The sequence below is a fragment of the Stegostoma tigrinum genome, chromosome 43 (genome assembly GCF_030684315.1).
Source record: "Stegostoma tigrinum isolate sSteTig4 chromosome 43, sSteTig4.hap1, whole genome shotgun sequence".
NCBI classification, from domain to species: Eukaryota; Metazoa; Chordata; class Chondrichthyes; order Orectolobiformes; family Stegostomatidae; genus Stegostoma; species Stegostoma tigrinum.
Window position 1 is genome coordinate 4,245,495 of NC_081396.1, and position 25,209 is coordinate 4,270,703.

Here is a 25,209-nt window from a genome sequence, read left to right on the forward strand (position 1 = left end):
TATAAACTTTGTTTTCCCATCATTGCTGGTTGGTATATTTGTTGATACACGTGTGATGGCTATGTTTTGAAGCTGTTTTGAAGCCAAGCGGTCAACAGTGAGGAAAAGTATTTTTTGATTTACTGCTGACACTCCAAATGCTTCGATACATGAACATTTGAACTCTAGGATATTTTCTGCAATTGGCTTGATTGCTTTCAGACATTGTGCCTCACAGATTAAAGGAATATGAATCAATTAAAACGAAACTTCACCAAACTCACTTCTTTTTTTTTTCTTTTCCAATTGCACACAAAGGATGGACATCACTTGACATGGCTTCCTTGAAAGAGTTCACTGAGTACAGCTTTTACTGCGTGACTTTGAAAAAAAAATGAAATTCACTTTGCACTAGTAATTTCTATTACTTCTAAATAATAGTCATTCTAGTTGGTTGTTTATAAATTATTTAGCTGTTATTGACTATTTTAAAGCTCTAGGGCGTGAAGTCAACGGATCCAAATTTGCTTTGCAGTGATACTTGTTATCATCTCAAACTAAATTTACAAAATTTAATTTGTTTGAACTCGCATAGATTGTTGCATCATTCTCCTATCGTTTAAACTGTGTGAACAATTTTTAAATGGCTGGCGCTGATTTCGTGTAATGCTTAATTTCTGCCAATGTCTCTTTTTTAACAGTGCCTGTCAGAGCTACCAATGAAGAGAGAAATAGAGAACAAAGTGTGGAGCTAGATGAACACAGCAGGCCAAGCGGCATCTCAATAACACAAAAGCTGACGTTTCAGGCCTGGGCCCTGTGCTCCTGAGATGCTGCTTGGCCTGCTGTGTTCATCCAGCTCCACACTTTGTTATCTTGGATTCTGCAGCATCTGCAGTTCCCATTATCTCAAATGAATAGAGAAATGATCTGTTTATGACCTGCGTCAGTGGCAATCGTTGGAATACTCTCGAACTGACCATACACACATGGTATACCTACACAGTTACCGACAATTATTTGGTTGCTGGGCATATTTGGTTTTTTTTTTGCTTATCGACTGGCCAGTTCTGATTCATGAGATTCTCTTTCAAAAGTTTATTTGAATGTCACTTTTTTCTGCCAATTCACTGTTTATTTATTGGTCATGCAGTTTTCCATTAACATGCATTTTCAAATGAGTATGTTGGGCCAAACCAATTTGAAAAACATTACACGAGAAATGTTCTTCAATGTAACAAAGTTTTTTCTCATCCCAGGAGTTCAGCCTGTTTCATCACATACACCTACATTTTAAACATGGTCGTATCGGGCGCATTCTGTATTAAGTTGCCGAAATTAAATTTAGAAACGTCTGATATGAATTATGCTTGTGTGTGTGTGTGTGTGTGTGTGTGTGTGTGTGTGTGTGTGTGTGCGCGCGCGCGCGCGCGTGGTGTGCAACAGAGACTTGGATAGTGCCCAAAAAGCAATTTTATTGGCTGACAATATTCATAAACATTTTAATCGTTTTATCCGCTTGTCAATGAAGTTCACGAAATAAAGTGAGTTCATTTCGAATTGGAAATTTTACTGTCTTAAGTAAAATAATGAAAACTGTCATCTGATCAATACCTCTGGCTGCTTAATTGCACATTCGCCACTAAAAATATGCGAATAAGTCTCATCTCTCAGTGCAACAAAACAAATAACAAAAGACAGAAAAATGTCCATGTTAAAGAGTAACCTTGCATAAATATATTAGCCCATCTGTGAGGACTATAGAAGGTCGCATGAGGATTCAGTAGCAGCCTCCAGCAGGAATCCAATGGGCGGAGTCTGTGAACCTTCCACCTCTGATGGGCACATAAATTCTGGTCACTGCACTGTAATTCAACACTCCTCGACTTGGGGTTTGTTTCGAAAGGTCTTGGCAGAATCATCTTCCCCAAGCTTTCAGAATGGTGACGACGACAATTTTTCTGAGTTTGTTCCTGACTCTCTTATCCAGTGAGTACTTATTCTTCAAGTTTCTGTTTGTTATTATCCCAGTGTCAGTCTCCATCTGTAATGTAAAAGATTCAGGAACAGTTCATCAGTAAAAATTGTCATTTTATTTTGCTTTATTTCTGAAGGTGTCCAGTCGGAGATTACTTTGGTTCAACCACAGGCAGAGACTGGCCATCCTGAAGGCTCCATGAAATTGACCTGTAAAACCAGCGGATTCAGTCTTGCCAGCTACTGGATGTATTGGATCCGACAGGTCCCTGGACAGGGGCTGGAGTGGATCGTTAGCTACTATAGTTCATCGAGCAACAACTATGCGCCAGCGATTAAAGATCGATTTACTGCGTCCAAAGACACTTCAAGCAATATCTTCGCGTTGGAAATGAAGAACCTGAAGATCGAAGACACTGCCATCTATTACTGTGCAAGAGACCACAGAGCGAGGAACAGTGGCTGGAGAACTACAAGAACAGCTCGACGAGACACTTTCTACATTCCAAAGTAAAATGAAGGTTAGTACTTGGTTTTCACGACTATATTGTGAAGTAGACCTCAAACTGCTTCTGATAACACAATCGCAAAGGAAATCAACCGTTCAAACTGACAAGACAATCAATAAAATAAGGTAATGTTTTGGGCATGTCTTATTGCTCCATTAATTAAAGACTTGGACACAATGTCAATATGTCTGACGCCTCAATAAATCTCGGTCAATGGTCTTTTGTAAAGTAAAGCATTAACTCCACAATGATCAGTACTAAATATCTATTTCACAACAAAATTGAGACAGAATATTGAAGAGAAATTGAGTGCAGCTTCTGTGTGGGTTCACATCACTGTGATACTACAGTGGGTCACAGTGATGTGCACACTGACATCCTCATTCAAAAACCACTGACAAGTGTTTCATTCAAATTGGCGATTAGGGCCGCAGCAGGAGAGAAAAAAATAAAGTGAGACTTCATTAAAATGCAGTCCAGTCACAATCATTTCTGGAAATGTATAAAAATATTTTACTTCTTTTCGTGTTGATAGCCAAGTTCAATGTACACCAAACTTTAAATAATCTTCCAAGCAACATTAAACATATAAAGGGGAGTAAGCACTGAAATACTTCACTGAATCATTATTAGAGGAGTTCAAACCAGCATTTCTCTTTTGCTTGTTTTTGTTTTAGGAAGCAATGAAATTAAGTATCTGCATTTTACAGTATTCAGTCACAATAGTATTTGATATCATGTATCTCACAGTGACATACTGGGATACACTGCAATTATGATCAATTCAAAGGCCCGTCCAGCTCTAATTGTTAGAAACTGAGTTAGTGCTTAATATCACAAAACTTGTTAACGTGCAGTGCAGTATTATTTGTGTGGAGTATTCCTCAATTATCACGATTTGATTAGTAATAATGAGATAATTATTGATAACCAGTTGGTGATTTTGACAGTCAGTTCATGAATTATTCTGTGAAGTGTAAAACATTAGAATCATTTATCAAGAATGAGTAGAATGCACTTGCTCAATATAAACGTACTGAAAATTTGACATGATTTTATTTTGCCTGTGATGAAGAATTTTTGAAATAATAACAGTTTTTATTTGTTTGGTGCACAGCCACTTACTGCGTGACATCGTCCAGGGAATGTAACATTGTGACTACCTTGCTTACTGGGGACAAGGAACCATGGTGACCGTGAATTTAGGTAAGAAACTTGAGTGTTCTTAACAACCAGTATATTTGTTTTAACTGTCTACTGACTTGAGTAATTTATGAGTTAAATGAAACTCGGATTCTGAGTTGTGTTCAGTTTGTTTCCAATTGACTTTTCAGCAAAGTGATGATAAACTACATTTAAGTCTCAGCAAATAAATAAAGTGCTGGTGAGGGATTCAGTTACTCAGGGTTTCTGTCAGTTGTATTAAACAGCAAATGTTTCTCTTTGACTATGACGTTGAGACAATGTTTAATGCCATTGACATTGTTATCTGCGAGATATCATCCACAACAAACGTTCAGAATTTGAAGATGTTAAAATATTCCCAAGCATTAAGCAAATGTGCCAAATTATTACGAAAAATTTCTTGAAAGTATTCCATGTGTAAAATTCTGTGCTTGTCGTGACTGCATTGTGTCCTTTAGTTTGTTATTTTAGTTGATGACAAGCACCATCGATTCTGTATCGACTTTTTTCCTGCCTGTGCTGCAGTTCATTTTGTTGATTTGAAAGTTAATCAGTTTGATTAACACAAAGGATTTTAAACATTTCAATCGATTGATTCAAGCTGATTGGATTCTGAGTTTGTTTTACTTGTCTCTGTTGAATTTCGTTGCTTTAATTCTGATTTTGTTTCATTTGATTTTGTTGAATTCAGTTGATTGAAATCTGTTTCTACTTCATTTGAATCTGTTCTGTTGTATTGATTGCATTCCGATTATGCTTGACTTGACTGTTGAATTGAGTTGTGTGGGTTTTCATAAACTTTGTGAAAGAGAGCTCTGTTTTGATTGAGTTTCATGCTTTCTGTAATTGGTGTTTTCTTATTTCTCTGCTGACGAGGCTCTCCATATGCATTTTTTAAATTATTAATTTTTTGAAGTTCTTTGCTTTCCCTGCAATCTTTCTGCACTGGCTGAACTCAATTGGTGACATTCAGCATACTGATTAATTCAAAACATTATATCCGTTTGCAATTGGCTGAATAACCGTCTTAAGACAGAAACACAAAAGATTTGAAGATTAAAACAAAAATACAGCATTTTAGTGCATTGTTTTTAATTAAATTCAATTGCAGTAAAATTTAAGTTAAAGTGAATCTGTAATATTTGACATGGATTGAACAGATTTATTGACGAGGTTCAAAACTGTTGCACAGTTTGTGCCTCTGCAATTTCTGACTGCCTTATCAAGTGGTCTTAATCTTTTTCAATCCTTTGCTTTGGTCTCCCGTAACTGAAGCAGTTCAATTCAACTGGTCCATCAAAAATTATTTTATCTGCCATTAATAAAATATTTACTCGACACGTCAGAAATGAAAACCCTGTCGAAATCACTAAAATCTGAACCAACAATTCAGAAATGAAAGACAGACTGCAGGTGTTTTGAAATAGGTTGTTACAAATAATGCGTCTACCTTTGAGCTTTTTTTTTGAGTGAGGCGGTTGAAATAGCATGTGATTTAATTCATTCTTCCCACAGTTTTCCGTGAACATATTTGGGGGTACAATGCAGAATCAGAATTTAATATGCATCTTATTATTGGAGTACATTTCGTTGGTTGTTCATGTTACTGGTAAAGGTTAAATTATGCTTCAAGGGATTTTACTGCTTTTGCATTCGAGAGGATCATCTGGTGCAGCAACACACATTATTCTATTGGAAAGGGGCTTCCCCAGGTTTGAAATCTAATAATGCTTTTGTTTTGCAATGGAATTGTTAGTTTTATTCCATAGTAGTTGCTTAACAGTTTGTATGATTCAGGAGGACTGTCAAAGTGCATTTAAATAATTTGTGCAATATTCCTTCTCCCGTGAAATGACTCTGTAACTATCCGTGGTTGCTGAAAAGTTTTAACAGTTAACATGGTTTATGTATTGTCAAACAGTTGGTCTGTGTTGTCCTAGTTAGTGTCGAGGTGATTGTATTCTTGTCTCTTGTGGTGCAGTGGTGGTCTCCCTGACTTTGAGATATGTGGCCCTTGTTCAATTTCAATCTGTTGCAGTGGTACATAATACCATCTAAAAACACTTTAAATTGTAAATTAAAAACAATTCAATTTCTGTGGGTGTTGTTGGAATTCCAAAAATAGATGCCTGATTCAATCGCTGACTTACATGGCAGATGGAATTTGTGTGGGGTGGGCAGAAATGGGGTGTTAGTTTTATATTAAATTAAAACAATGTTTGGCCATGGGATTTGGGCGTCACTAGTGGGTTAATTCAGTTACACCCGACAGAAATTCCAGCTTCTAACTTGCTCTTCTATCAATTGCAGTATTAACAATCCCAAAATTAGTCGTCTCAAAGAATACTTGAGATGACATTACTGAGCTTGATTTATTTTATATCAAACGAGCATTGTACGAGATCAGGAGTGATTGATTGCTCAGGAGGATAAGGTTTCCACTGCATCCATCACTTGCAGCAAATAGTGGCAGATATTCAGTTAATCTTCAGTTTATGTCTCAGTTCGTCCAGCACCTCTACTAAGAACACTTTTCCAGCAGAAACCATGCTAACACATTCAGAGTCGAGATGTGAGTTCCCATGCCAGGAAAGATGAAAACAATTTGCTGAAGCAAGGTGTACTGGGCTCGAAAGTGTATCTTTGCGTTCTCTGTTTAGGAGCCGCTGGAACTGCTGAGTTTCTTCAGCAATTAGTTTATTTTTGTTTCGGACGTCTAGCATTCACAGCTTGTTTGTCTTTTTCTCATGAAAAATTCTGTGCTGCCAGTGAAACGAGGTCAGTTGTTCAAAGAGCAAATGTGTGATAATACACTAAGCATTTTCAGTGATATTTCATATTTGATAATCATTGAAAGTAAGTAACCTATTGTGGAACCATAGTTTCAGAAGGAATATTATCAGAAAGTAGCAGAGGGCAGCAGCTGCTATAATTGTACATGAGTTATTTTGACCACTTAAATGGTGAATGTCGATGCTACTATTCCAAATAATCAACAAGACGTTTCTTTTTTGACAAAATGTTTTCAAGCATTATTTCGTGGAAATGTTTTCACAGAAATTCTGACTGCCAGTGAAAAGCTAATGTATGACACAAGGACAGGAGGATAGTGACAGATGTAGGGCAAACAAACCCTCGAAAACATCCACCATTTAATCAAATCTTGTTGGACTTGAGTCCAAACTACATATCCCTGCGGATTGCCAAAAAAAATTAACACATTTGATCATCAAAAAAATCCATCCGAAACTTATTGATTAGATTGCAATTAACAGAGTGTAGTGCCATTTCTAAAAGACAATCCTGTGGTCATTTAATTTTCCATCATGAGGGTCTGTTTAATTGCTCATGAGAAGAAACTTTAAATTTTTGACAATTTCCAAATTTAACATCACAGTCAAGTTCGTCAGGCTATTTTCATTCAACATTGTATTTCTTTATTCCTGGCAACAGTACTATGTGGTTACAAGGCCAGATACGAGGAAACCTTCGTTCCCATTAAAGAATGAAGAAACAGTTCTGTTATTTCAGTGAAAACATAGCGAAACCGCACAGAAGGAAACCAAATAGCGCGTCATCCTTGAATGGGCATTCAACAAATCCCTCAAATACGTTTCAATCTTCACAATGCGTATTTGTTTCTCTTGATAGACGTGGAAGTGCCAGAACTCTTACATCTCCTTGAAAAGTTTGTAGTCAGCAGCCGACGTAGAATTGCTGCTCTTCATGTGGCAAGAATCTGTCTGCAGCACTGTTAGAAAGTGAGTTCAATAACCGTGATCCTAAAATAGGAAATATCAGAGAAATAGCTGCAAGTTAAATCAAGATTGATTTCGAAGTAAGCTTTGAAGTGAAGCACCTACTTGCTTGTGCTCTCTTGTCCTAAATGTTGGCAGCTTTGAGGCGTGCTGCCAAAAGAAGATGTGGAAATACTAAGAAGTCGATGAAGGCCTCTTAGATCCTTCAGAATTCCAATCATTTCATAAGATCATGATACTTCTTGTGCTCAGAAGTCCTTCTAATACCCTATACAATTTAAAGTAGTTGTTTACCATTCGACGTTAGTATTGTGAACCTCTGGAATTTTCTGCCACAGAAAGTGTTTGAGGCAAAAAAAACGATGAAATACATTCAAGAATGATTTTTTTAAGAGATGAAAGAAACAGGGCGTATGAGCTCAAATATGAAACATAATGTTGAATAATGAAACTTGAAAGCATTGAGTGATGAGAAAGTTTGGAATGACAGCAATATTAGTCATAAAGTGAGGAGTGAAGAATATTCTCGAAAAGTTCAAAAGGATATTGATTAGCAGCATCAATAGGCTGAAGAATGACAGGCAGAGATTAACTTCGATGAATGCGTGGTGTTGTATTATGATGAGAAAAACTAGGGCACGAATAACACAGTTACTGGTCGGGTATTGAGGCGTGTAGTCGAAAAGCGGGAACGAAGAGTTCAGGTACATCGTTCCTTGGAAGTGGTGGCACAAATAGAGTGGCGAATAAGGCACTTGGCATGCTTGTGTTCACTGGTCCGCACATTGTCTATCAGAGTCGAAGTGTCAAGTTAATGCTGTACCCGACAATCGTGAGGCCACATTTGGAGGACTGCAGTTAGGACTTGTCGCCCTGCTGCACGAATAATCTTGGTAATTAAGAAAGAGTGCAGAACAGACTTGCCAAATGTTACTTGAGGTTTTGAGAGATGGGAAGAGGTTTTTCACTCTGGATGTTTCTTTTAATCCCTTGGTTTTGGAGGATTAATTTGTGGGTCTATAGAGGATTGTATAATCATGAGGGAAACAGATAGGGGGAACAACAAAGGTTTTCCTATTCTCCTATTTCAGAGGAGATCAAAACTACATGCCATAGTTTTAAGTTGGAAAATAAAGTTTTCAAAGGGATCTGTGGGAAACTTTTTCACACAGAGGTTGGTACGTATTTAAATGAACTTGTAGAGGAAGTGGAAGATGCAGGTACAGTTACAACATGGAAAAAAACAGTTCGACAACACATGCACCAAATGCACGCAAACGGAATTCCTTTAATTTGTGAATGCTGTCGGCATTAGTGATTTGGACTGCAGGGTCGGTTTTTATGCAGTATGTCTCCATAATTCTGTGACTCAATTGTGGGCCTGGCTCGAAATTCGAAGGTGGTGAGCCAGTGAATGGATACAGTGTGAGCTGGGAGGCATTGATGTGTTGAGTCGCTACCGGATGAGCTGGCACCCACATAGCTTGGCAGTTTAGAATCCATGCAAATGATTATGATTATGAGGAAATGGTTTCGCTGAATAGTGCTTGGTAGGTGAGGAGTCGATTTAGTGGAAATCTTGTCAGTGTGTAATGTGCCAGATTGGTTGCTTGACAGATCAGCAGTTTGCGGGATTGTTTGGGTGATAGATGAAGGCAGTAATGAAATAGCAGGAGGTCATCATGCACAATATAAAGCTCGCAGTTTGACAAAGTGGCAGGTTGTAAACAACGGAAGAAAAATGGATGAGAAGGAAGGTGGTTTGGAATGTTCACAGCTTGATTGGCTAAGATGATAGTTAAATTTTAGAGGCCTTGAGGTCATGCATAAAGGAGTTGTGTCCTCACGACGGTGACAGGTACTGTAAGGGTCAGATACAAATGATCCATGTGCAGAGTGGCAGGAGGGGAATTGATTTTAAGGAACCATATGTCCATGCCCAGCTAGAATAACGATTATCTTGGAATGCGTGATATACTCCTGGAAAGGATTTCTTGCATTCCAGAGTGAGTAGATGCATGACGGTGTGAGGCTTATACATGTCAGGGTAGGTTTAAGACAGAGTGAGAGAGAGTGGTGCTCAGACTGAGAAATTAAGAGTTTTGCGGTGATTTGGGTGTCAAGTTGATAGTTCAAGCACACTTGTTAATTTCTTGAATCATTCCTTGCAAAATATTTAGCAGTAAACCATCGTTCACCAAAGACTCTGATCCTGAATAGAGGAGCACATATTTTCAGAGGCCTCCAGAGTACAGATAATTGCCCATGATCACTTTGAACTTCCATTCATTTGGCATGAGGTCAACTTTGATATACGTTCTCACAGTTCTCATCCTCCGCTCCTCTGGGCACTGATGGAGCAATGCTCTTCCGCGAGAAAAATATTTTGACTTATATTGACAATGGATAGTGAGTTTCCCAACGCACTTGTGCCAAGTATATTCAATCTCCCAGAAGAGTGACTTTTAATATTTCTCTTCATAACGTTATTGTCGCTGCTGAAGCCGACATCGTCGAAATGCTACGGGCTGTCATTAAAAAAAAAGAACTTGACTTACTCTGCAAATACTATGACGATAAGAGCAAAACATATGCCAGACATTTTCAGATAGTAATTTATCTGCTGTCTCCAAATACCTGGTCAGCATCGACAAGACACTGGACAGCGGTGTGATGGGATACTGTCCACTCCTCTGGATGAGTGAAACTTGAATAGTATTTAATAAACTTGGCACCATTCAGCACAAAGGAATGCATTTGTTTGGCATCTCATTTATCATGCACAATATTCATTTCTTTTCTTCAAATGCAGTGGGACCGTTAGGATATCTGCGAGTTAGAAAGCAGAAAATCAGTTAGCTTCCTTACCCTGCAGATTTTGAGCCCACCACCGAGAACACCATGAAGAATGGGGCAGCAAACGAAAGACATCACAACCAACTGTAACATATTCTCTCCGTGTAACAATATTTGCGCTTCTTCACAACTGTTAGGCCTAACATTCTACTACACCCTTCCAAGAAATTATATGAGTACCTGCTTTGTAAGGTCTATAATGGTGGAAGAAAGCAACTTTCCTGCACACACCCATGGATAAAAAGAAACTTGCAAAGACTGTGACTGGAGACAGCAATGCCGACATCACATGTACAAATCTAATCAAACAATATAAGGGCGATTTTTTTTTTCTTTTTCAAACTCGGCAGTTGTTTGTCCTTCATTGCTTGTCTGGTGATGCACTTTGAAGTCTCTAATATGAGGGCATATACTGCCAAAACTATATTCTCTACCTACTGCACCAGGTGTTCAAACTGGAAGGACGTGAAATTATCAGTCATGATTCTGTGACACGGCAGCATCAGACAACAGAAAGGGCGCGGCATCACTGATTTACTTCCTTAATCCAAGACACGTCATGGAGTCAGGAGTCAATGATGATCACTGCCTTGCAACTCAACCCCAAATGTCTGGCAATGCCCTACCACTTCAGATGGATCTGCTGGCAGCTGGAATGGGATTTTTCAAATGGTGAAACATATGAAATTTGTTGGCTTGCAAAGTCCTAATTTCCTTCCAGACAAATCACTTTTCTGTAATGTTAGACTGGAATTATTCGGAATGTGTTCACTCTGAGTCCCAAAACACAGGAAATCAGGAAAGTCGCTTAAAATTCTTACAGGCTTTTGTGATTGTTTCATTGTAATCCTGTAATAGGGATTACACAGTCACTTTTCAATTTAGTCAATCAAAAATCTTTGGGCGCATGGGGAATCTGATGTGGCATGAGATGGCAGCGGTCAATTTTCGTGAACCTATTTACACAAGCACAGTCACAGAAAGGACAAGACAATTTATCTTTCAAAGAGCTCTTTTGATTGAGAAGTATGGAAGTCTCTCTCTCTTTCTCCATCTCTCTCTCTATTTGCCAGACAAACACACACACACACACACACACACACACACACACACACACACACACAAATCTTTGGAGAATAATCAAAGTTCTGAGGAAGGATCACTGGACCAGAAAATTTAAGATCTCTTTCCTTGGATGTTGCCAGAGCTGCTGAGAATTTTCCAGAAATTTCTCGTTTTGTTTCTCATTTACAGCACCTGTCATGTTTTGGGTTCTATTCATTTGAACTCCTCCTCTATTCAGCTGTCGTCCATCTGAAATATCAAACTTAATATTGGCAAAATCTTTAAAAACTGAATGGTGATGGGATTAAAGTATTTTTATTCCTTAGTTAAAACAGATAAGACGTGCTCCTGGAGAGCAAAGTAACAGATCATGACCAACAAAAGACAGAAAGCAAAACTAAGCTGAATTTATGCTGTTCAAAGGACCCAGGTTCCCTTTCATCCTCGGGCGTCTGTCTGTGCTGATTTTGCACATTCTCCCCATGTCTGCGTGTGTTTCTGCCGGGTGTTCCCGTTTCCAACCACAGTCCAAAGTGTCCAGGTTAGCTGGAATGGCCATTCAATATTGCTCAAAGTGCAAAGGGGTATGTATGTTCGGTGGATGAGCCATGAGAAATTCAGTGTTAATGGGGAGGGGACTGATTCTAGTTGTGCTGCTGTTCGGAGCGGCAGTGTGGATGTGTTGGACTGAATGTCTGTTTTCACACTGTAAGGATCCTATGAATTAATAGAGTCTAACTTGCTTAATCTGACATTCTTTCCCAGTGACTCCATCTTCCCCGACACTTTATGGTCTAGTCTCCTGTCGTGAACACAGCACTGATGACTCTGTGATTTTTGGATGCTTGGCGATGGACTACTCCCCTGATGTCACTACTGTGACCTGGAAGAAAGATGGGACGCAGATCACGAATGGATTTAAGACATACCCATCGGTGAGAAACAAGAAGGGAACTTATACCCTGAGCAGCCAGTTAGCCCTGACCGGTGCAGATGCGCATTGTGGAAAAGTCTACTGTGAGGTTCGACACAGCGGGTCCGACAAGAGCAAAGAAATACAATGTAAGTGTTGTGGGAACGTGGTAGACAGATATGTGTGCTTTACATAAATACGGTCTTATTCATAACAACATTTCACAGAATCCTAGATCTTTACATCAGAAAAAAAGCCCGTCGGCCTATCTCGTACATACAAAAGAAAACTACCCATCTATTCCAGCCCATTTGCCCACACAGAATGAATTGCCTTGTTGATTTGACATTGCAAGTGTAGGCTTCAATATTTTTGACATGTTATAAAGTTTTCAGCTTCAACATGACTCACAGGCATGCGGCTCCAATTCCAACATTGTCTGGATGATTTATTCCATTCAAAACATCTTAGCTTTATCTAAAAACGATGTAACTGATTGCGAAGTTTGGATAATTTAAGTTACCGGGAAAGGCTGAGTACGATGCATTTAATTTCCCAAGAGATTCAAAGTCTGGAGTCCTGACAGAAGTTTTTTAAAAAAAAATCATGAGCAATGTGGACAGAGTGAACAGTCAAAATTTTTTCGCCATGGTCGGGAAATCCAAAGCTAAAAAGCATAGGCTTAAGTTCAGAAGGCAAAGATTTAGCAGGGACAATGCAAATAGTGATATATGAATGGATTGAGGTGCCAGAGGAATTGGTGGAGTGCAATGAGATAATTTAAAAGTTAGCTGGATGGGAACATGAATAGGAAGGATTCAGATGGATATGAGCCAAATGCTGGCAAATGTTACTAGATTACTTCGGGATATTTGGTCGCAACGGATCTGTTACACTGACGTGGCTGTTCCCATGCTATACACGTCTACGATTCTGTGACTTTTTGGCAAGTTATAGCGCTACAAACGGTAGGTGGGCATGCACACGAAAGAATTTCAGGCATCTCAGGATTCCACTCTTTGTAGTGTTAAACATTGCATGTTCTTTTCAGGATGCATGGATCACCTCAAACTAGGTCAGAATGATTTCCATTTGCCATAGGCAGCCCATCGAGCCAGTCCTTCTTTATTCTACTCAACCGTACATTCTTCGAATTCACGACTTACAGCTCAACAATTTTTATTTCACCTGTGAAACCTCTGATAAACACTTCCAGATTCAAGTCTAAATATTTTATAGACATCACGCACAGGAAGAATATTTTTATTGATCCCCACAGAGGATCATTCGGCACAGAGCTCCAGTTGCATAAACACATCACGACCATCGGCCTCCAATTCCTACCACTCAGCCAGTTCTGGAACCAATTAGACATTTTTTTTTAGAGATTCTATTTGCGCTTAGTTTTTCTGTCATCTCCCCAACTGGCAACTCTTTGAAAACTCCTTACGAGTTCGTTCGGCATGATTTCCCCTGAATGAAAAAAATGCCGAATATGTTTGATTAAACTCTTCCAAATGAAGATTAATTGTATTCCTAGGAATTGCTTCTGAAATTTTCCTTACAACTGAGCTGAGTTTGACTGTCCTTTGGTTCCATTGTTTATTCTTTGTTTCATCTTGCTCCATGGTATAACATTGAATGACTGACAGTCATTTGGGATATACCCCGTGGCTAAAGAGGAAGTCAAACATATTGCTATCACCTCATGCACTACCTTTTGTTCCTCACTAAACAGCCCTGGATATTTTTAATCTGCCCTGTAATATAAAACGTGAGCATCCACTCATCTAAAGCAGGTTTTTGAAAGCAAATCACGACTGTTCCCCATGATGTTCAGGGCGCATTGCATTTTTCATCACATGTCATTTCTTTGTTGGAACAGGTTGGCCTTTTCGTCTTTCTATTTCCTCCTTGAATGCGTCCAACTGTTTTGACTCAAAATTGAAATTAAGGGTCGATCTTAGTTCACTCTGGTCAAAGTGTACCCTATCATATTAAATTTGGCCTTCCCATATTTCATAACTTTGGTTCGGATCTTTGCCTATTGCTTTCCAGAACAATTATGAATCCAATGGATTTGTGATCAATCTCTGGTAAATGTTTCTCCTTTCATACATTAAGCACTTTGTCAGCCTCAATGCCTAAAGTTAAGCCGAGGTGCAGTGTCTCTTGCAAGGCCTTTTACAGGCTGAGTTTAATATCTCAATTTCTCAATTCTGCTCCTTCTGGACATTTGAAATGATGAATTTGAAGAAGTTGAAATCCTTACAATGATGACCCTATTTACGTACACTTGTCTGAAAATTTGCTGGAGGTATCCAGACTCATATCTCTCGGACCGGTCGAGGAGCCTTTCTTGCACTCCTGACAGACATTTTGCTTTATTTTGGTTTTTAAGTACTTTTCAATTGCCTTCATTTGAGGATGTACCTACGATTTCATTCCTCTTTACTACTGAAAACATCCTGCTCAATATGGCAACAGACACCACCACCTCCCAACCGCTCCCCACCCCGCGTCCATTTTATAACTTCCCACAATTCGTCTGAAGGCGACATCTCCAGGAATAATGTGCCCTGTCCCTCTCTCAACATATCTCCGTGATGTCACTACTTATTTTCCTCATTATTCTCTTAAACTCGTCGGAATCTTTTCATTGATTTGAATGATGTATAATTTCTGCACCATATTTCGGACTTGCTATTTCTTCCAATTTTGGCACTTGTTATCAACCTTCTTATTTTTCTGCCTGAATTCCAGATATTGCTGTACTATTTCGGCAAACAGCGACTAAACACAATGAACACTGAAAGAAAATTGTTGACTCTATTTTTTCCCAAATCAGATAACTTGCACGATCTGTTTTCTTAAGGTCCAAACGGTGGTGTCCCTCCGACTGTTCTCCTTACTGTGAGTTCCAGTGAAGAAATCGAGAGCGGGAAAGTTGCAACCTTAGTCTGCTCAATCTTTCACTTCAATCCAAAGGAAATCTCCGTGGTTTGGTTGAAGAATGGAAGAGTGGTTAATTCTGGTTTCTTCACTTCTCCTGTGTGTGAAGCGAATGGAAACTTCTCAACGACCAGTCAGCTGAGAGTGCCTCATGGTGAATGGTTCGACAGAGCAGTCTACACATGCCAGGTCGAACATGAAGGGCACAGTCAAAGTCACAACATCACCGGACCTCAGGGTAAGAGATGCATTCTGACAGAAAGGATACAAATTGTGACCACTGGTGCAAAACAAAACACTTAATTTATCAAGCGGAGTGAAAGCATGAAACAAGTTCTAATTGAGATCATGCAGTGTGTAACTCAATTCATTGTGAGTTTTCACGAAGCATTGTTCAGAATTCAAATCAGAGAAAGGTGCTTCCCTCTATATTGACGACACATGAGAGTTAACGAGATGTATTTGTTGTTTGACAATACTTGGAGAGGGAGTGGAATGGCAGAATGCATTGCTGGTAACGGCCTCAAGGATAAAGGGGCTTGTGGAGAGGGGAGCCATCGAGAAGTGATCTCATTGAAACGTAGGAAACACAGAGAGATCGAGACAGGTTGTGTATGGAGAAGTTGTTTTCACGAATAGGTTGACTAGGACCCGACAACAAACCCTCAGAGCCAAAGGGAGGACCATATAGAACTGAACCAAAGAGGAGAATCTTTATCCAGGGAGTGATGAATCCATGGATCTCTCTGCCCCAGGGAGCTGTGGAGGTAAAGTCATTGAGATCATTTACGATAGGGGTAGATTGACTGGTGCTGAGTACCGGGAGAAGCCGGGACAATGTGTTTGAGAAACACATCAGCCATGATCGAATGACACAGCAGACTTGATTGAACCTTGTGATTCTGCTCCGAAATCTTTCGCTTTTGTGGTCGGAAGATGACATAGTAATATGTGATGTTAGTAATATTTGAAAATAAAACATAATGTGTTCACTACTTTGTTCCAAGATCAGGAATTACCCGTTGGCCTTGAGCATTGGGCTACAATTTTTTACGTGTTATGGGGCTCTTTAACTTCAATCATAGCATCAAAACAGAGACCATTTGAGAAAAAAAATTTGATTAACAGAGATAAACTTGTTCTCATCGAGCCGACTTTCGACGTTTTCTGCCACTAATTGATGTGGCAGCACGATAAATTCTGGTGGTAATAAAGTGAATCAACTAAGCATTAGAGCGACAATACTTTAGCTTGATTTCAGGATGGATCTGTTTTCGCAATGAGTTGTGGGAGCATGAAAATTAACAGTGCAAATATCAGGTGAGTTTGTACCTTCATAGAAATTCTCCCTCATGTTTTTTTTATTCTGTGAGGACATATAAAATTGCAGTTAAATAAAAAAAATGAAAATAGATCCTATTCATTATCTCAGTGACTCGCACATGGTGGAGGGAAGGCTTGAGGGGACGAGGGTCCTACTCTATTTCCGATGTTAAATTCTGCGTCTGGTTTTCAGGTCAACTCCAACTTTGGACAATGAGGAATAACATTTCATGAGATACTTTCGAGAACGATCTCACACCAATAATGCAACTTATTTTCCATCGTGTCAAAGTTCACCGTTCCTTAACATAGGAAAATATCCATAATTACGAAAAGAATAAGAGAATGACTACTTTTGATAACAGGTTTACTGAAATTGCTAATTTTCTTCGCACTCACCATTACCAGCAAAATTTACACAGATGCCTCATGAAAGTAAAAATGAATTCATTATATTGATTGGAGATTAGTTCAAAAAATCAATAGTTGGCCTGATGTGAGGTAAGAACTGTGAAAGGAAATAACTCCATGAGTTAAATCATGGTACCATTGATTATTTTCTTTTTCACACAGGATTCACTTGTTGTAAAGCTTGTTTGCTTCGGTAATAATTACACAGGAAATTTCATAGGCAATCAACAATGTTGTCACAATTCAAAATATATAGACAATAGTAAATATCGTTGCAGGAATAGTTGGAAGTTGTCCTCTCAAAGGGTTTTTCTATAAATTGTGAGTCAATAGACTGATCACTGATGTTTTATTTCTCAAGAAACATTTCTTCATTGATTCTGATATCTGCTCCATTGTAGTTTCAGAGTGCCATGATTACACAGTTAAAATACTACCGCCACCAGTTGAACAGGTCTTACTGGAGGCCACGGTGACATTAACCTGCGTTGTGTACAACCTTCATTTTGAAGCCAACTTTACCTGGATACACGACAAGAAGACTCTGAAATCAGAACTTGTTGATCAGTCCGGAGAGCATTCCGAAGGTGTGATCAGCAATTTAGATATTTCTACTGAAGCCTGGCTGAGTGGGGATACATTTGAATGCGTGGTGAATAATCAGTATCTACCGACTCCACTGAGAGACTCCATCCACAAGGAGAAATGTGAGTTAAGAAATGAAACCACAAAACATTTATAATTTAGATCCAGTTTCATCGATGGCATGTTTTGATTGGCATTAACATAGCTCCGTTGATGGCATTGAAGATACACTTGCTGATCAGAAAGCAATAGAAAGAATGAGGGAAAAGGAAAAATTCGATAAACGGATATTTTGTCGTGATTATATCAAAAATGGGAAGCAAACTGGAGTTTTGTGATATAAATTCCAGCAATGACAAATGTACGAAATTTCCGAGTTCTGGGCTGATGACATGCTGATGGCATTTCAACTTGTGTTTTTTTTGTAATGAATAGAATGGATACCATTCTGCTCCTTTAAAAAAAATGGAAGTGAATAAATCCCAAATTAAACATGGAATGTTTGTGAGGGGTAGGTCATGCCTTACAAACCTTATCGAGTTTTTTGAGGATGTGACTAGTAAGGTTGATGAGGGTCGAGCTGTGGATGTGGTGTATATGGACTTCAGTAAGGCATTTGATAAGGTTCCCCGTGGAAGGCTCATTCAGAAGGTCAGGAGGAATGGGATACAGGGGAACTTAGCTGCTTGGATACAGAATTGGCTGGCCAACAGAAGACAGCGTGTGGTAGTAGAAGGAAAATATTCTGCCTGGAAGTCAGTGGTGAGTGGGGTTCCACAGGGCTCTGTCCTTGGGCCTCTACTGTTTGTAATTTTTATTAATGACTTGGACGAGGGAATTGAAGGATGGGTCAGCAAGTTTGCAGACGACACAAAGGTCGGAGGTGTCGTTGACAGTGTAGAGGGCTGTTGTAGGCTGCAGCGGGATATTGACAGGATGCAGAGATGGGCTGAGAGGTGGCAGATGGAGTTCAACCTGGATAAATGCGAGGTGATGCATTTTGGAAGGTCGAATTTGAAAGCTGAGTACAGGATTAAGGATAGTATTCTTGGCAGCGTGGAGGAACAGAGGGATCTTGGTGTGCAGATACATAGATCCCTTAAAATGGCCACCCAAGTGGACAGGGTTGTTAAGAAAGCATATGGTGTTTTGGCTTTCATTAACAGGGGGATTGAGTTTAAGAGTCGTGAGATCTTGTTGCAGCTCTATAAAACTTTGGTTAGACCGCACTTGGAATACTGCGTCCAGTTCTGGGCGCCCTATTATAGGAAAGATGTGGATGCTTTGGAGAGGGTTCAGAGGAGGTTTACCAGGATGCTGCCTGGACTGGAGGGCTTATCTTATGAAGAGAGGTTGACTGAGCTCGGTCTCTTTTCATTGGAGAAAAGGAGGAGGAGAGGGGACCTAATTGAGGTATACAAGATAATGAGAGGCATAGATAGAGTCGATAGCCAGAGACTATTTCCCAGGGCAGAAATGGCTAGCACGAGGGGTCATAGTTTTAAGCTGGTTGGTGGAAAGTATAGAGGGGATGTCAGAGGCAGGTTCTTTACGCAGAGAGTTGTGAGAGCATGGAATGCGTTGCCAGCAGCAGTTGTGGAAGCAAGGTCATTGGGGTCATTTAAGAGACTGCTGGACATGCATATGGTCACAGAAATTTGAGGGTGCATCCATGAGGATCAATGGTCGGCACAACATTGTGGGCTGAAGGGCCTGTTCTGTGCTGTACTGTTCTATGTTCTATGTTCTAATCGATTAATGTTGGGTAAAATCCCAATCCTGTTTCCTAACTTTTTAAAAATAATTCATACTTTTTTCAAACATTTTATAGTGATAAATCAACTGGAGCCATCGGTGTCGATCCTCCTGCCAACGACAGAAGAAGTCTCTGCACAGAGATTTCTTTCACTCACCTGTTTAGTGAGAGGCTTCAGGCCGCGAGAGATCTTTGTCAAGTGGACAACAAATGACAAGCCAATTAATCCCAGTAACTACAAGAACACCGAGGTGACGGCAGAGAGCAACAACACTTCATTCTTCTTGTACAGCCTATTAACAATTGCAGCGGAGGAGTGGGCCAGCGGTGCTTCTTACTCCTGTGTGGTGGGACATGAAGCGATTCCATTGAAGATCATCAACAGAACGGTTGATAAATCCAGTGGTAAACCGAGTTTTGTGAATATTTCGCTTGCACTGATGGACACCATCAATTCATGCCAATGAAAATTTCAAAGTTACACTTATGAATTAAATAAAAGTAATGAAGTGTTTTCTTTCTTCTAATTGTCATTTAACTAGATAATCGTTTAATTTATGGTATTCCCACTTTTCATAATATTCCGCCCTTCCAGTAAAAGTCGACAGTCAGCAAGACGAGGACTCGTGTCTGGTGCAGTTAATGCTCATTACTCAGACCAGTCCTTGTTCAGTGACAGACTAAAGCTCAATCATTGCAGGACTCGGCAAAGCACCTTCCCCATTTTAAATGTTACTGCGACAAGAAATGACAATGTCTATTCCATCAAAAATGGGCATCACGGATTTTGATCTTGGTTTCCCTGATTCAACAATCGCCCATGTCTTGAAAATTCATGCCAGCTTTTAAATTCCCGATGGCACCCGCGTGGAGTATACCCTTTCGTGACATTTCAAACAATTTTTGATTGTGACACACCAAGAAGGAAGTATTGTTTTTGTTACCAATTATATTGAGTTCAGATCAACTTGAATTTCTCCTTTTATCGGTGCTATGCCAGGGATCTCATACCAGTGCATCAGTTAACAGAATGCATTCTCAAGTCCATACCTAACAGAAGAGAAAGAAATGTTGTTATTTCGAACAGAGGTAGAGGGGGGTAGAATGATGAATGGATGATATGCGGTCTCCTCTTGCCTAGAGTTCCCGTTATATGCCCTCTGTAATGTGATTTGTAGCTGACAGGAATAGTCACCTCATTGCTTACTGGCCATTGACTTAAATTTTCCATGCAATATAATTCATTTGAAGCGAATTTTGTACACCTGATCCCGTTAATCATCTGTTAACATTGTTTCTGCGTTATCCAAACCAAACTGGCATTATTTCAATTTATTTTCAACAGTTCTGACTCAAATTCCTGGAACCCGAGGGATCAGTTCTGGGATACAAATACCGGACAACATTTTCTTTCACTTGCTGTGGACATATTTTACATACAATTTTCTCAGAAATGTAATTCTCCGTCTGTAGAATGGTCGGAATTTGATCTGAGGAATTTCATTTCAGAGACAGGAATTCGGTCTTTGCAACAAGAGTTATTCACGTAGCGCTTATCTGTTCAAAAAAGTGACAAATGTTCCCTTCACCATCAGGGGCAGAACTAATCATTGGCAAATGATTACAATTACAAAACATTGAAAAAACAACACACAGTCCGGTAGAAGAGCAGAAACAAACACAAATCCTCACAAACGCTCTCACGACACAGATATACAAGCTCTCACCAAAAGGGGCATAATTATGTACAAACATAACTGCGCATACACATAAGTTGTCACACCTCCATACATATAGAAAGGCATATTTCAATTTGATGTATAAGCTGTCACATAAACTCTGACAAAAAGACAAGTGCATTGAAAGAAACACACCCAAATAAACATGGATCACCATGCAAAATCATGAAAAACATAGCCACACGTTCGCACACAAATGCTCTTTAATGCATATCCATTTACAACCATGATACTTACAGATATGCATGTGTAAACACACACATACAATATCCAACATATATCCTCCCATGTACGCACTCACACACACACACGTGCAGAGATAAACTTTAATTCCATTATTATCCCACTAGCAGAAATATAGACATCTGAGCTAAGAGGCAGCTTAGTTATTTATTTTACAGAACACTTTAATGAACACATCAGAACGACCACGCATGAACACAATTTCTGACTCTCACAGGCAAACACAGAAGTTTTGATCAATGCACAGTGGAGTATTTGCAATAAAGGGGAATAGCACAATATCAAGAAATATTCACACCAATAGCACAAAAAATCATATCAGGAGGTGGGTTAGAATGCATTGAAATGCAAATAATAACTTCAAATAAATATAAACATGAATCAATACATGAAGTTACATACGAACATAACATGTTTATGGAACACAAACATGAAAATATTTTCAGTCTGGCAGACTCCACAATCGATACTTAATCACACATTTTCAATAGCACTATACAAAAAAAATCACAATGTCATTAAAAAATGTTTTAGCTACGAACGAATGAAGCAGCATATTAACATAGCGTTGCTTACACGTTGTGAAATGAACACAATTTACCGACAAAAGCACAAAGATGTCAATGAACATACCGGCACCCATGCAACATGAATATGCTTGGCCATGCATAATCTCCAAAGAGTATACATGTGAAGGAAGAGACACTCATAACCACATACCCAAACAATAAAGGGAAAAAATACACACCAAGCTGCAGACAAAAAAATAACTAAGGGAGAGTTCACAAAATAAAAAAAAAACTTAGCATAGACAGATAATGCAAACAAATATATGAAACAATGATCGTACTCGAGATCCAAAATATATTCATGCTTTATCGAGCGATTAATCACACGTAAAAATTAAAGATCAGCAGTCACATTTGAACTCATATTCACTGATGACCACAATTTTCAACTGAAAAGCTGCCACTGCCGATATTGGAAATACAATGCTATAATTAAAATAATCATTCCTAATCAGTGAAATGACAACAGAGATTATATTCTCCATGAATATTTTAAATAATGAAATGCGTCAGAATGTTCAGACATGGCTACCAATGGAAGAACATGTCCAAATGGGTTAAACAAGTCATTGCTGGCAGGAAATAACACAACAATCGATGGAGATCAAAAGTAAAATTTAAGAACAACCTGAGAGCTTGAAGAAGGTGTAACGGTTCCCAATGACAATATTTGGAGAAAGATATATCAGACAGGATCAATGTACAAGCTCAACTCGTTGTCTCGCCTTTATATTCATCGACTCGAGAGATCATAATTGGATTGCAGACTCTGAGGATGATAATGGCCACGTGTGGACAACTGCTTCTACATTCATTACCTTGTTCTTCCTGAGCATTTTCTACAGTGCTGCCGTTACACTGATCAAGGTAAGACAAATGAAATCATTCGCACCTCAAACAGCCCATTGTGCTTTGTGAAATCTGGTTGTGTGTCAATGAATTAAAATTAAAACCTGAATGCCCTGAGCATAAATATTTACATCTTCACCTTATCACTCTTTTTCAGGTCAAGTGAATGAATTTTGCACTCCGTGGAATTTCCTCATCTGTTCATCGAGGCCACTGAACTCCAAATGTATAATCAGTCATGTTGTTGAATGTAGCAGTGAGAAAAATTCAGTTTACGAGTCTGTAAATGAGAAAATCTTTGTTGGGTTTTCTATTCACCTTGCTTGGTAACATCAAGATAATTAGTTTTTCAATAATTTGTAGATTCTTAATAGGTTAAGTCAATTTGTTTTGTTGTTGTTGTTCTTATTCCTTATTCAGAATTGTTGTTCGTCTTCTTTGCTGAGTCTGTATTTTCTTTTTCTGATGACTGTTACCGATGAGTGTGAAATTCAGAGCTCAGATGGTATGTGTCATCGACTGAATGTGGCATCAAATCATAATGTTCACTTCTGGTAATTTTAACATAAATATTTTGATGAAATTGCTGTCTGAATCAGGAAATATACAGAGACTGACTATGTACAAACCTTGAGTTTGCATTATTCTTTCTTCAAAGGTCATCAGTAATGACAGTAGAACAATGGTCATGATTTTTATAATGACTGGGCAAATGGGTGTGACCTGTGTGCATAACAGGATACAACAATGGACTGTTTGCGCTGAAATCCATCTGCCTCTGGATTATGGCATGAGACAGATCGAGTGAAAAATGGGTTTATATTCATGGGCTGTAAGATGGAGAAGCTGAAGATGGAGAATTTTCCTAAATTTTACCGTCCCACTCCGATTCCAGTCAAATGCTTCAGAGTTATATCTGATTGTGTTTCCTGTCGTCATTAGGTTCAAGTTTCTCCATCTTGCAGCCCATTTTTCACTCGATCTGTCTAATGACACAATCCAGATACAGAATGATGACAGCGCAAGCAGGCCATTGTTGTATCCTGTTATGCACACAGGTCACAACCGTTTGTTCAGCCGTTGTAAAAATCACAGCAGTTGTTCTGTTGTGAACCTGGTGAAGGCAGGCAATGGAGTCAGGAAGATTACTTTGTTCTGACTAAAAGCACAAAACCTCCAGGATCGTAAGACCTTCAGTTACTCACCGATAAATGTCCACGTAACATGCCCAATTAAAGGTTCATCAGCCAAGAATGTCACATTCGGTCGCGAATACAGACACATTGAGACCTGTGAGACCCATGACAGAATTCGGCACTAAAAAAAAGCCGTTCTCGGCATCTGAAACCTGTCCGTTCTGGACACACTGAAGCTTCTTCTGGTAGTTTGATTTTATTTATTCTGGGGGCTACTCATGTAATATGAATCCGTTACGACAACATCTGTTTCAAAACACCAAACAATTAAAATGATCCTTGGTCAAATCTGATAAATTGGTCAGCCTGGAGCACCAAAAAAACTATGTACATATGTCAAGTATTTTCTTTATTTTCTTAATTTGCCATTTAATACTTAAACGTGAATATTATACGTCAACAAGAGACTTATGATCACCTTAAATGCATGCAACCATTACACATGTGAAAATTCACAAAATTAAAATGAATTGCACGCTAAATTAAATTGGGCACACACGGAGAATCTTCCAAACTATTGGAGCAAGAGTCGCATTCTTTCACAACAGCTGGAATTCTTAAATGTGCAAAATATCTGAAAGAAACACATAAGTAGATTTACAGTGTGGAAATCTAAACGTCAACAGAAATAGATAGTGTACAAAGCATTACGTTCACACTGACGACAGAAGCAGTGCTGTTAAATGTGCGAGATGCTCGGACAAATTTACGTGCCTACTCTGTGACAGACACAGAAATTAATCTCGATCCATCACAACATTTCTTTCAAAGCATCTCGCCAGGCTCGTATTTTTTGGAATGTCCCGAATAATCCCGAGGCCACGGCACAGTTTACAGGAAATTCAATTGATTGAACCACTCGCTACTTAAAAATGAGCTTCACTTTATCTAATTTTGAGTTGTTTCATTTGTCAATTATATTTGACCAGCGTCTGAAAGTTTTCCAATCCTTCCTCAGTGGAAGTAATTTCTCACTATCCAATTCTACGATAACCATCAGGATTTTCAGAAAATCAGCCATATTGAAAATTGCTGTTCAAAAGAGGAGAACAGTCCTGAATTTGAAATATCGGTGAGGTGCATCATCCGAGGAAACCTGCTGTGATGTTGACATGCCGCTGTCTCCAGACTTCGTATTCATCAAAAAAAGTGTCCTCTGAAACTGGACGCAGTTTTCCAGGTGAGCTGAGCGACTATTTTATTTATGTTTCACGTAATTCCTTTCATTTTTATCTCCAGCAGTGTTAATGAAGAAATGCATTTACTGCACTTCCCCCCACTTGTCATGGCACATTCACTGATTTGGGTACATAGTCAGGGAGGATCCTCAGCCGATCGGATGGC

At 39.1% G+C, this 25,209-nt stretch overlaps 1 pseudogene; it reads left to right on the plus strand.

The window, feature by feature from the left end:
- The first annotated feature begins 1,870 nt into the window (after positions 1 to 1,870).
- Positions 1,871 to 22,938, plus strand: LOC125448861 (Ig heavy chain C region, membrane-bound form-like; annotated as a pseudogene).
- Positions 22,939 to 25,209: the final 2,271 nt, after the last annotated feature.